The sequence below is a fragment of the Ochotona princeps genome, chromosome 16 (assembly GCF_030435755.1).
Source record: "Ochotona princeps isolate mOchPri1 chromosome 16, mOchPri1.hap1, whole genome shotgun sequence".
NCBI classification, from domain to species: domain Eukaryota; kingdom Metazoa; phylum Chordata; class Mammalia; order Lagomorpha; family Ochotonidae; genus Ochotona; species Ochotona princeps.
The window spans coordinates 30,800,932-30,811,829 of record NC_080847.1 but is presented as its reverse complement, the minus strand read 5'-3'; the positions used below and the strand labels follow the sequence as shown (position 1 = coordinate 30,811,829).

Below are 10,898 nucleotides of genomic sequence, written 5' to 3'. Positions count from 1 at the left end.
TTCCTCAAGCTGATCCTGTCAATTGGCAGTGTGGCAGTGCCCTGACATGGTCTGTGCCACAGGATGTGGGCCTGACACCCACAGCATGTGCTATGGAGGCTCATGTGCAGGAGGTCTCAAGAAATCCCAGGTGGAGTTCTAGAAGACTGGCAGCTCCCCATCCCTTCACACAGGGGCACAGGCTGGGGAGCAGTGAGGGCTGGTCCCCGGATTTGGCTGGGATATGCCTAGCACTCAATGGCAGATGTCAGAATGGCAGTTGGAGGATTGGGTCTTAGGTTCAAGCAGAGCCGTCCTGACTGTGGGCAAGAGTGAAGGTACCAGGGAAGACGGGCAGGGGCTCTGAGAAGCTGGGCAAGGACAATTTCCAGCACTGAGGGCACAGAAATCTTCTCCCGTCCTTGCTGTCAGATGGGCACCTTGCTTCTTTGGGGTCTCCAGGTTTGGCTATTACTCAGAGGAAAGCTGCGGTCAACACCTGGCCCAGATTCTGTCTGAAAATGGCCTTCTGGGGCAGCACCTCTCCGAGTCCCACCCTGACCCCTGGAGCAGCAGCAGACCACAAATGATCTAGACTCACCAGGACTGGGTCACTTGATGCCTCCTTACACCACAGCCCTAGCTGGCCAGCGGTGGGAAGGCATGGAGCGGGAGGTCCTCACATCTGACCATGTGTCCTGTCCACGTTTTCTGGGTCTTCTCTGTGCCGGTAAAGCTGCAGGTTTGGCGGGGGATGTTACCGGCTCCTGGCTCCAGCTTCCTGCTAATGGAGATCCTGGGAGGCAGCGATGACAGCTCCGATAGTCGGGTTCCCGTCAGACTTGAATTCCCAGCTCCCAGTTTTAGCCTGGCCCTGCTGCAGCCACTGTGGCCATGTGGGCGTGAACCAGCAGACAGATCTGCCAAAGTGTCTCTTGCTTTCCCTCTCACATAAATCAACATAAATCCAACCAATCCTTCCCACTCAGCGGAGGAGAAAGTAATAGCTTAAGTTTCAGGGTCTAAACTTAGCAGGTGGGTGTCCAGATGCATCGGCGCTCCTGCCTATTCAATGCCACCTTACAGAAAGGCTGCCCACGCTCCAGAGGTGCTCCTGGAAGCCACTTGAGCTTGCATCATGAAAATCAACCTGAGTTTCCAAACACAGAGATAGGTTAAATGGATCAGATCTGCCTGGCCTGTGTAGCTCTAGGTTCCTCAGCCTCGTAATGGCTTCAGTATCACTCTTTTTCAGTAACTTAGTGGCTCACGTCCTCACCTTGCATGTGCTGGGATTCCATATGGGCACCGGTTTGTGTCCCGGAGGCACCACTTCCCATCCAGCTCCCTGCTTGTGGCCTGGGAAAGCAGTCAAGGACGGCCCAAAGCCTTGGGACTCAGCACCTGTGTGGGAGACCCGGAAGAGCTCCTGGTTCCTGGCTTCAGATTGACTCAGTTCAGGCCATTGCAGCTGCTTGGGGAGTGAATCATCGGATGGAAGATCTTCCTCTCTGTTTCTCCTCCTCTCTGTATATCTGACTTTCCAATAAAAATAAATAAATAAATCTTTTTTTTTTTTAAATGAAGGTCAAAGGAAGCACATGGCAGCTTGCTATCCTGTTCCCGGGAAGGCAGAAGAAGGGAGAATGAGGCATCTGCATGGGTGCACAGCCTGCTGGGAGTATCCGGGGGACGCTGTGGACTCCGGGTGTGCCTGCAGCCCGCCTGAGCCCGCTCCCAGGGCAGGCCCCCCGCTGCTGGCTGTGCTCCAGCCGGGAGCCGACAGCAAGGACTCGCAAGCAGAAGATGGATCGTCCCCGATATCGACACTGACACTCCAAATTGGTTCCAAGCACAAGGATGTTCTGTAACGGTGCCGCTGCTGGCTCTGTCACCCAGCTCCATGCTCCAAACGTTTTCCAACCAAATAAAGAGGCCGTAATGGCTATCAAACTCGCGTCCGGTGTAATTACCATAAATCATTATAGATGAGTTCTAATATTGCTGGGGGCAGAGATGCACGGCCGTGGTCATGGGAGACAGGACCAAGCGTTCTTTCACTAAGGGAATTGTGATAGCGTGTCCCTGCTGCCACCCGTACCTTTGCTCAGAAGAGGGGGTCTGTGGCCAGAGGGGCTGTGTTTGTTCCAGGTGCTGTGGAAGAACCGGCGTGCGATGCCGTTGCCGGAGGACAGCAGTGGCCACGGTGGCCTCAGGCAGCGCTGGGTAAGCAGTAGGGACCACCAAGGTACGAGTTGGCCTTGGATGAGCACCATCTAATAGCTTACCCCTTAAGGCCTGGCTGTTACTCCCATTTTACTGATGAGACAACTGAGGTATGGAGAGAGTTCAGAGCTCGTCCCAAGTCATGCAGCTGACAAGTGGCCTGGGGAAGCTGGACTGGGTTGTGAGTTTCCCTGAAGTCTACTCACTTCGAATCAATTATTATTTCAATAGTTAATTTAACGATCTGTTTATTGGAAAGGTAGAGTGACAGAAAGACACGCACACACAAGTACACACACACGAATCTCCATCCACCGGTCCTCCCCTGGGACTCCATCCAAGCCGTGCCTCCCACGCACATGACCAGGAAGCTGAGTGGGAAAAGGGAGCAGGTGCGCTCAAACTGGTCACGCCCCCAGGGATGCAGATGTGATAAATGGTGGCTCAACCTAGCATGTCGCAGCATCAACTCCTCATAGGGATTGTCAGCCCCTCCTGAGAGTTTCTGCACCAGAAGGGCTGCCGGGACGGTTGGCTTGGGGGAGGCCTCTAGCACGCACTGTACAGTCCTGTCTGGGACTCCGCCCTTGCAGAGGGGCGTGTTGCTAGAAGCGTGAAGTTGGTATTCTGTGCCGGACCCAGCCCCTCAGCCCTGCGCTCTCCTCCCTCACATGGCCTCCTGGGCGTGCGGGGTGTGTGCGTGGGGTCACTCCAGCACCCAGCCAGGCTGCCAGGCTCAGCAAAAATTGCATCCACCTTCAGATCACAAGGAAAATCACTTTAGGGTGATTATGTGCCATGTAGTATTTGAAACTTAGAAAAATTCTACGTATTACATACACACACACACACACTCAGATGGCACCTTCCTGGCTGTTTCGTCTCACACCTTATCCTCAGCCCTCCGTCCAGGAACGCCTTCCCACTCACACCCGCTGGGTCCTCCGCACGGGGCGGTCCCAGCTTTACCTGAGACAATGGTGTGACCAAGCACAGAGCCTTGCGCCACACAGGATCTGCAGAGGAGGAACCGTCCTGGCCTGGGACAGAGGGCACAACGCCCTTCAGCCACAGGGTTGGGAAGGTGTCCTGGCGGCCTGGGGCAGAGGGGACCAGGACGGTGTGGTTTTGGAGGAGGACTTGAGGGAGGGGCTGGCAGGGTGGTCACGCGGAGCGAGGACTGGGGTTCGGGGCAGCCTGTCGGTCTGCTCAGCCTCGGGAGCGCAGTCCCCGGAGCGGCTGTGCCCGCTGCCGGCCACCAGAGGGCGCGCGGGATCGTGAAATGACTTCTCGGCCTCGGCGCCCAAAGAGCGTTGGCTCGCCAGCCAGAGGAGAGCCGTGGCTTTTGGGGTTCGCGATGTATCCTTAGGACCCACTGCCAGGGCCAGCACCCAGAGGTGCTCAGTGTAGGAGGAGGGGTGCACTGTGCCGGGGGCAGTCCACCGCAAAGGGACACTTTGACAAAGACCAGGGCTGCTGGCGAGTGCAGAGCCCCGAGGAGGGGCTGCAGGAGTAGCTTTGCCCTCCTTGTATTGCGGGAGGGTTGGTCCAGACAGAATCTGGGAAGCCGATGTGGTGGGAGGGGACAGGAAGGGGCGGGGGTGTGACAGCGTCCAAACGGGGCCGCCATGCTGGGGTCGCTGGACTCCTCCTGTCTACACCGTTTTGCATTCCCGTAGTGGCTTAGCCACCGCGTTCTGGTTTGTCCTCTAGCCAGTCTTGGACAGGTGTAGAAGCAGGATTCATTTATATTTCTGCTCGTTAGAGACAGGAAGTTGAGACAGACCCCACGAGCAGCCCAAGGTGGCTCAGTAATGGTGCGGGAGTGGGGCTGTGGACCGGAGGAGACTCAGTGTCCCGCATGCCCAGTGTTCCAGTTGGGTCTCTGTTGTGACCTTTGAAAAGGGTGGAAACTCAATCCCGCTCGTTGGACAGGGAGGGAGTGGCCAGGGTGGTGGTTCCATGGTGTGAGCTGTGTCTGTGAGGCTGAGTCCAGTTTCAGGCCTGGGGCTTCGGGGAGGCACAAGAAACAGGCTGAGCCACCCTACCCCCATGCTCCCTTCCTCCTCTCTCTGGCTGGGGGCGGGGGGCTGCGGGAGGGGAGCCAGGGCTTCTGCCCCATGGTGGCTGTTGGGATTGTGTGTGAGAAGGTGCCAAGGCCCTCCCCTGCCCGGTCATCTCCAGGCGCCTCATCGGGGCGTCCTGTCTTGCTCACCAGGCAGCTAGCTGACTGCCCCGAGCTGCTGCAAGGACCCTCATTTGAGCACTTGCCTGAGAGAACCTCAGGGTGGGCATTGGTAGAGCGGTTTGAGCCCCAGCTGGTTCACTTCCCATCCAACTCCCTGCTAATGTACTGGGCGGGGGGCGGGTAGCAGGGGCTGGCTCAGGGGCTGAGGCCCCTGCACCCACCGGGATGCCCGATGATACCCCTGGGCCCTGGCTGCCGCAGGCCTTTGAGGAATGAAATCAGCAGATAGAAGATCTCTTCCCCGCACCCTTCTCACTTTCTCTGCCTTTCAAATAGATGAAAATAAATGAACTTTTTAAAAAAGAGGAATCTGCCTGCGAGCTCACATTTTTGTCCATGTACAGAAATAACTCCGCGAGGATGCTGCTCTTCAGTGGGTGCCGCTGCGGGAAGCAGGGTGAGACTCCTCACAGAATTCTGCAGTCCTGGCCATTGTCTGAACTTTTTCTAACAAGCTTAGCACTTGAAAAAAAAAAACTTTAGAACTGCCCTGCTGGAAGCAGCGAAAATCATAAACCGCTGAATTAAACAGTCCCCACCAGCCGCTGTAGGCGGCTCCTGGTCCATCCTGGCAGCTTGCTGCACGAAGGCGGTGGGTGCTGGGCCTGGCTCTGAGAGCAGGGGAGAGCTTGGGCACCATCCAGGCACATGGGCCACCATGCTCGGGTGGCCTCAGAGGTGCCTCTGTGTGCACGTAGGCCTCACCTCCTTCTAGAACACTGCCCAGTGCTGGTTGGAGTGAGTCTTGCCTCAAGCACCATTCCCAAGGGGCCCTCACAGCCGAGCTGTTCCCCAGCGTCCCCTACACCCGATCCAGCTGGTGTCCTGGCGGATGAGGGCCTTGGGCAGCCAGCAGCGGCCTCTCTCGTTACTTGAGGAAGGGGAGAGGGTCTTCCTCTTCTGTGGGCCCACCCCCCTTGAAAGCAGCTTAGGGAGCATGAGCCTCGGCTCACCAGGCCCCCGCTTGGTGGCAGGTGTGGACCTGGGGCTAGAGAAAACCACGGGCCAGGGTTGAGGCCCAGGTCACTGCTGTGCGTCTGGAAAGGGAGACAGCGGGTGACCTGTTCATTGTTGTTCTTCTTTTTTTTTCTTACACTTGTGCTCTGCCTTTATTTAATTCAGGTTTGAAAATTTATGCACAGCTGGGGCAGGCATGTGGCCGAGCAATTAAGGTGCTGGCACCTCACACCCAGGCGCAGGTTTGGCTTGCGCCTCTGGCGTCTGACTTGGGCCTGATGCTCGTGTGGCCCCTGAGAGGCGGTGGTGATGGTACCACTCCCGTGGGAGAGCTGACTTTTGGCTGAGGTCCCAGCTAGGGTTTGCTGCTGGCATTTAGGGAGTGAACTGGCAGATGGGAGCCGTTCTCTCTCTCTCTTTCTGCATCTAAAAAAAAAAAATTAAGTTTTTCTACAGCATCACAGATAAAATCAGGAGAGGAAGAGAGAACTAGAGATGCATAAAAAATAAGGAGGAAAGGAGCGAAGTCAAATAAGGTGAAGCAGGAATACAGTGAAAAGGAGCAGGTGTCAGAGAGGCAGAGAGTGAGGTGGGGGCAGGGTGGAGGAGCCGCTGCAGGCCTGGCCCCAGCGAGGCAGCAGCCAGCAGGCCTCACACAGATGGGCCTCACAGCTGCTCCTGGGTTGCCTCCAGATGGCCTGACAGCCTCCTTCCCAGGCTGCCTTCCCAAGGCCCCTGGCTGTGTGGGCAACCCCAACACCTCTGCTGGCAATGAGGCCGCAGATGCTGGAAGTGACCTCGGCCCAGAGTCTCCAGGCCAGAGCAGCTGTCGGGGAGTTAGTTCTCCCTGGAGCTCTCTGCATATCTCATGAGCAGAGGCGCGCCTGCCTTGTACCAGCTGCTTGTCCTGGGGTGTTTGGATGGCAGCAGCGTTAGACATGTGTGACACCGCCTGCAAATAGTGAAAAATGGATGGGCCTGCTGCCCCTGTAGAACTCTGCTCTCCTGATACAGGGGTCCTCTCTCGGAGGTTCACGTTGCACACAGCTTTATCTGGTCGAGCAGACTCTGTTGCCTGAAATGCAAGCAGCTGGTGGGAAGCGGGGAGGTGGGAGACGCTGCACAGTTGCTTCTTGGATGCCTAGGTCCCTGGGTGGAAAGCCTGCAGTCGAGCTCTGCCCTTGTGATCTGCCTTCCTGTTGGTGCACACATGGGAGGGCCTGCCACCTATATGGGAGACATGAATAGTTCCTGGTCCCTGGCCTTGACCTGGCCAGCCTTGCTGGTTTGGGCACTTGTGGGGTGAATGAGCAGGTGGAAGGTATCTCCTCTCTCTGTCAATGTTGTTTATTGGTTAAGAGCTCACACCCCGAGAGTCAGCCTGCACAGGCTGAAGTTCAACTCCACTGTTGATGGGCAGAGGGCCTACAACAAGCCACATCACATCAGCTGCTGCAAGCGTGATCTGGGAGGAGACATTCAACAGACGAGGCGGGAGGAAAGCCCTTTGCTCCGGCGGGGATGAGCACACAGATGCCACGGACGCAGCAGCTTCCCTCCTGGCGAGGAACACGACAGAAACGGATCCTCAGGTGGGTACAAGCCTGAGGACTGAAGTGTGGGACTCGTTCCCCAGGACAGCTTCCACATGGCAACGGCTCCCGAGTTCTCAACATCGGAGTGGAAGTTGTGGTGTTTCTGCAGCCGGAAGGGAGGCACGAGTGAGAATGGTAATGTGCACACACATGCAGCCGAGTGAACGAACCCCGTGACAGTGCGCATGTGCAGGTATGGTGGGACAGAAGCAGGCACAGCAATGAATGGAGGCAGAGGCCCATGCCGGGCGTGATGGGGAGGAGTCCAGGGAGGTTCTGAGAGCCAAGTCTTGGGTGCACAGGTGTGAACACAAATGCGTTGTCTTAACCTTTGTAAACATTTCCAATTAAAAGCTTATAATGTGGGAAAGGATGCCTGGGTGGATTTGTTGAATTCAACACAAAGGGATTGTTTCAGAAAAAGCCGAAGCGACATGGGGAAATGGGCTCATAGCATACAGAGAGCTGAGGCACATCCCAGGAGCTTTGTTCACAGGGTGACCAAGAGGAACAAGTTTAGAGGCTGACAGTTGTGGTGCAGAGAGCTAAGAGGCTGCCCAGCCTACCAGCATCCCATATGAGTGCCAGTTCGAGTCCCAGGTTTGGCCTGGACTCTTGTCCTTTGGTGAGTGAACCAGTGGATAGAGAACTTCTCTCCCTCTCTCTTGTATTTTGTATTTCAAATAAATAAACCTTGTTTCTATTTTTTAAGAGGAACATATTCACTAACCTTTTATTTATGAGATATTTGTGATGATTTTCAAAGCCCTCAACATTGATCTTCATGGTTCAGTAGTAGAGAAATTACTAGGTTAATGGAGGTACTTCTTTTTAAGATTTATTTAGTCGAAGAGCAGAGCAAGGAAGAGAATCTTCCATGTGCTGGTTCACTTCCCACATGGCCACGGCATCTGGTGCTGGGTCATGGTGAAGTCAGGAGCCTGGGGCTTCATCCAGGTCTCCCGCGTGGGTGCAGGACACCAAGCACGTGGGTCGTCTGCTGCTGCTTGTCCAGGCATGTTAGCCAGGAGCTGGATGGGAAGCAGAGTAGCATGGATGCCCTTGTGGGATGCCCGCATCACAAGCAGTGGCTTAACTTGCTACGTTAAAGTGTTAGACCCTTAACAGTGTTACTTCTAAAGAATGTCACCAACCTGAGGAGATCTATTGCAAATCAGTTGGTAGGTGGAGAGTAACATCCTGGTTTGGTAGATAAATATGAACCAAAGAGATTATCCCACAGATGTGGGCAGGTAGGGAGTGCTGGCAAAAGGATCTGAGATTTCTTTAAAAATATGTTTCTTTTTTTTGAAAGTCATAGTTGCAGAGAACAGAGAGACAGAGAAAGATCTTCCATCTTCTGATTCAGGCCTGGGCCAAGCCAGGAGCTTCATCTGGGTCTCCCACAAGTGTGGCAGAGACCCAAACACATGAGCCATCTTCTGTTGCCTTCCTTAGGCCGTTGGCAGGGAGCTGGGGCAGAAATGGAGCAGTTGAGATATGAACCAGCACCCATACGGACACCAATGTCACAGGTGTTGGATGGCATTACAAAGCCACAGCCCTGGCTCCAGGGGAGGTTTTGACATCACTGTCCAACTGCCCTGCACCCGCTGGGGTGTGACCATTGCGCCCTGCCTATGCAGAAGCTCTGGCCAGCACAGGAGCTCCCACAGAACAGCCAGCCATGGCCGAGTGATGGCGTGCTCTGCACCACCAAGCCCCATGCCCTTCCATGGAGTGGAGACGACAGTTCTCCAATGTTCCAACTTAAAACTAGAAGCAACTGGAGATATCCAACGTGACTGTACGTTGTCTCCTTGTAGGGCTTCTTATGTCATTATAATAAAATGATCAGAAGCCATGGCACTTCCAAGATTTCCATGGAAATAGGTGATGCTCAAACCCCACCCCAAACTCTGCTCCTCTGAATGCTCAAGTATGCCTCAACCCGAACAACACCCCAATGTCTCCTGAGAGAATAAAAGGTGACCCAAACCTTGTTGGGGGGAATTTTCTGAGTTCCTTTGGCTCTCTCCTGCCATTTTCCTTTGCTTTAAATAAATTCTGCTCTTCTGTACACTTCTATACCTCTTCCTAGCCTTTCTTCTTCTGATGGAACCAAGGCCTAAAGCAAGCCTAGCCAGGACCACCCTACAAGAAATGCAGGAAGATCTGGGGTGGAAGAGGGGCCTGGTGGGCTCTATGCTACACATCCGGAGCGATGAAATCTTCAGCTTTGCAGGGAAGCCACGCTGCTCTGCTCGCTCCAGGTGCTGTGCCACACATAGATATTTTGTGGGATAGAAGGTCTGTGGGATCGTTTCTTAGGGTAAATCAAACGCGAGGCTTAGTCACGGTTGGGGTCAGCCTCCAGTAGGACCCAGAGCAGTGGAGGGGCAACAGGTGCTCTGAGGGCTTGCTGAGGCTGCAGCCCGGGGAGAGGATGCTGCCTCCCCATAGGCAGAGGATCTGAGGATCCCAGCCAATTTCGCTTAAATTTCAAAGACTAGCAAGGCTCTAGTTGATGTCTGGATCGTATCTACAACTGTGAGGGCTGGGGAGGACAGCTTTTGTGACCCATAAAACCCAGAGTGTCTGGGGAGCTTTGCCAAGGTTGCGTGGTAACTGCGCTACTGTGGAATTCGAAGCCTGCGTTCCTGGGCTGTGGGTCCTTGCTACTCCTCAAGCCGAGGCAAACCGCATCGTGTCAGCCCTTCCTTGCTCTTCATCTGTGAGCTTCCCAGGGGCTTCTGGTGATCACTTTGTTGCGGCTTAGTAAACCAGAGGGGGTTTCTTAGCTCATCTTTGAAGTACCTGTGTTGTGTCTGAAGTTGAGCAGGTGCCCATCCTCGGCTGGACCTGGGCACACAGATGCACCCTCTTTCCTGCAGGAGCTCACAGCCAGGCTGGGGGTCAGGGAGCAGGTGCTGGCAGGAGGAGGCTGACAGGGGGCTGTGAGAAAGCCGATTGAGTACTTTGGCTGCCCGGTGCCTTCAGTCTGATCCTGGGCTCCCACAATCACAACCCTGAAGGAGCTGGGGTGGAGGATGGGGAGGAGGAAAATGTCCCTCATTTGCAGTGACAGGACTCCAGGCTATAAATAGCAACAGAAATAGAGCAGAGAGGTCATTTTCTAGCTCATGTAGACTTTTTCTTCCATCCGAGACAAGCATTTTGATGATTCTATCCGAACTCAGAAAATCCGTACCGCCTCCGTAGTCCCCCACCCCTGTGTCTGCAGTGGCCCTCAGGGCTGCTGACTCTCCTGGGCTGGGGGTCCTTGTCCGGGGTGTGCAGACCAGTGGGTATGGAGGAGGGGCAGCCACCACCCAGGCCCCCGTCCTTCCTCCCTTTCGTTCTCATGCAAAGTACCTGCAAAACTCATCAAAGGCAGCAGCTGAATGGGAGAAATTGATTAGCCGATCTGGTTTGCATAATGCAGTCATTGGCATTAGCAAATTAAGTCAGCTTGGCTTCCCTCATTGCCAGGCTGTTCGAGAGACGGAGAGGAGACACAGGCTCACAGTCCCAGGCCTGGCAGTTCTCCGGTGATCATTAGTAACAACAATCAACTGCTAATACTACTCTACAGCGATTCCTTCCAGTCACATTTGCAGGCTTGGTTCTGGCATCTAGGGTAGAGTTAGTGGGGGAGCCTCGCTCTCCCACCTTGATGAGCAATGGAAGGGGAGCCCTGGCAGGTGGGCAAGCTGCGGAGGGGCAGGGTGTGGCCAGCCACCTGCCCGTGCCACCCTTACCATCCATCTTGGTGTCCTCATGCCAGCTGAGCTTAGGCGAGAGCCAGGACTCGGGCAGTGCCTTCACCACAGCCTCCCTGGCAGGGGCCCCGGTCCTCACCATGCTGGAGTGAATCCGATAAAAGTGAACAC

The 10,898-nt window shown here is 55.0% G+C and overlaps 1 long non-coding RNA gene across 2 annotated transcripts; it reads left to right on the top strand.

The window, feature by feature from the left end:
* The first annotated feature begins 8,887 nt into the window (after positions 1–8,887).
* Positions 8,888–9,926, top strand: LOC131482199 (uncharacterized). 2 transcript variants are annotated; one of them, XR_009246800.1, is made up of 3 exons: positions 8,888–8,993; positions 9,107–9,278; positions 9,845–9,926. It is a non-coding gene; the product is annotated as an uncharacterized LOC131482199 (long non-coding RNA). The 2 variants fall into 2 exon arrangements; XR_009246799.1 differs by having other exon boundaries at positions 9,840–9,926.
* The last annotated feature ends 972 nt before the right edge of the window (positions 9,927–10,898 follow it).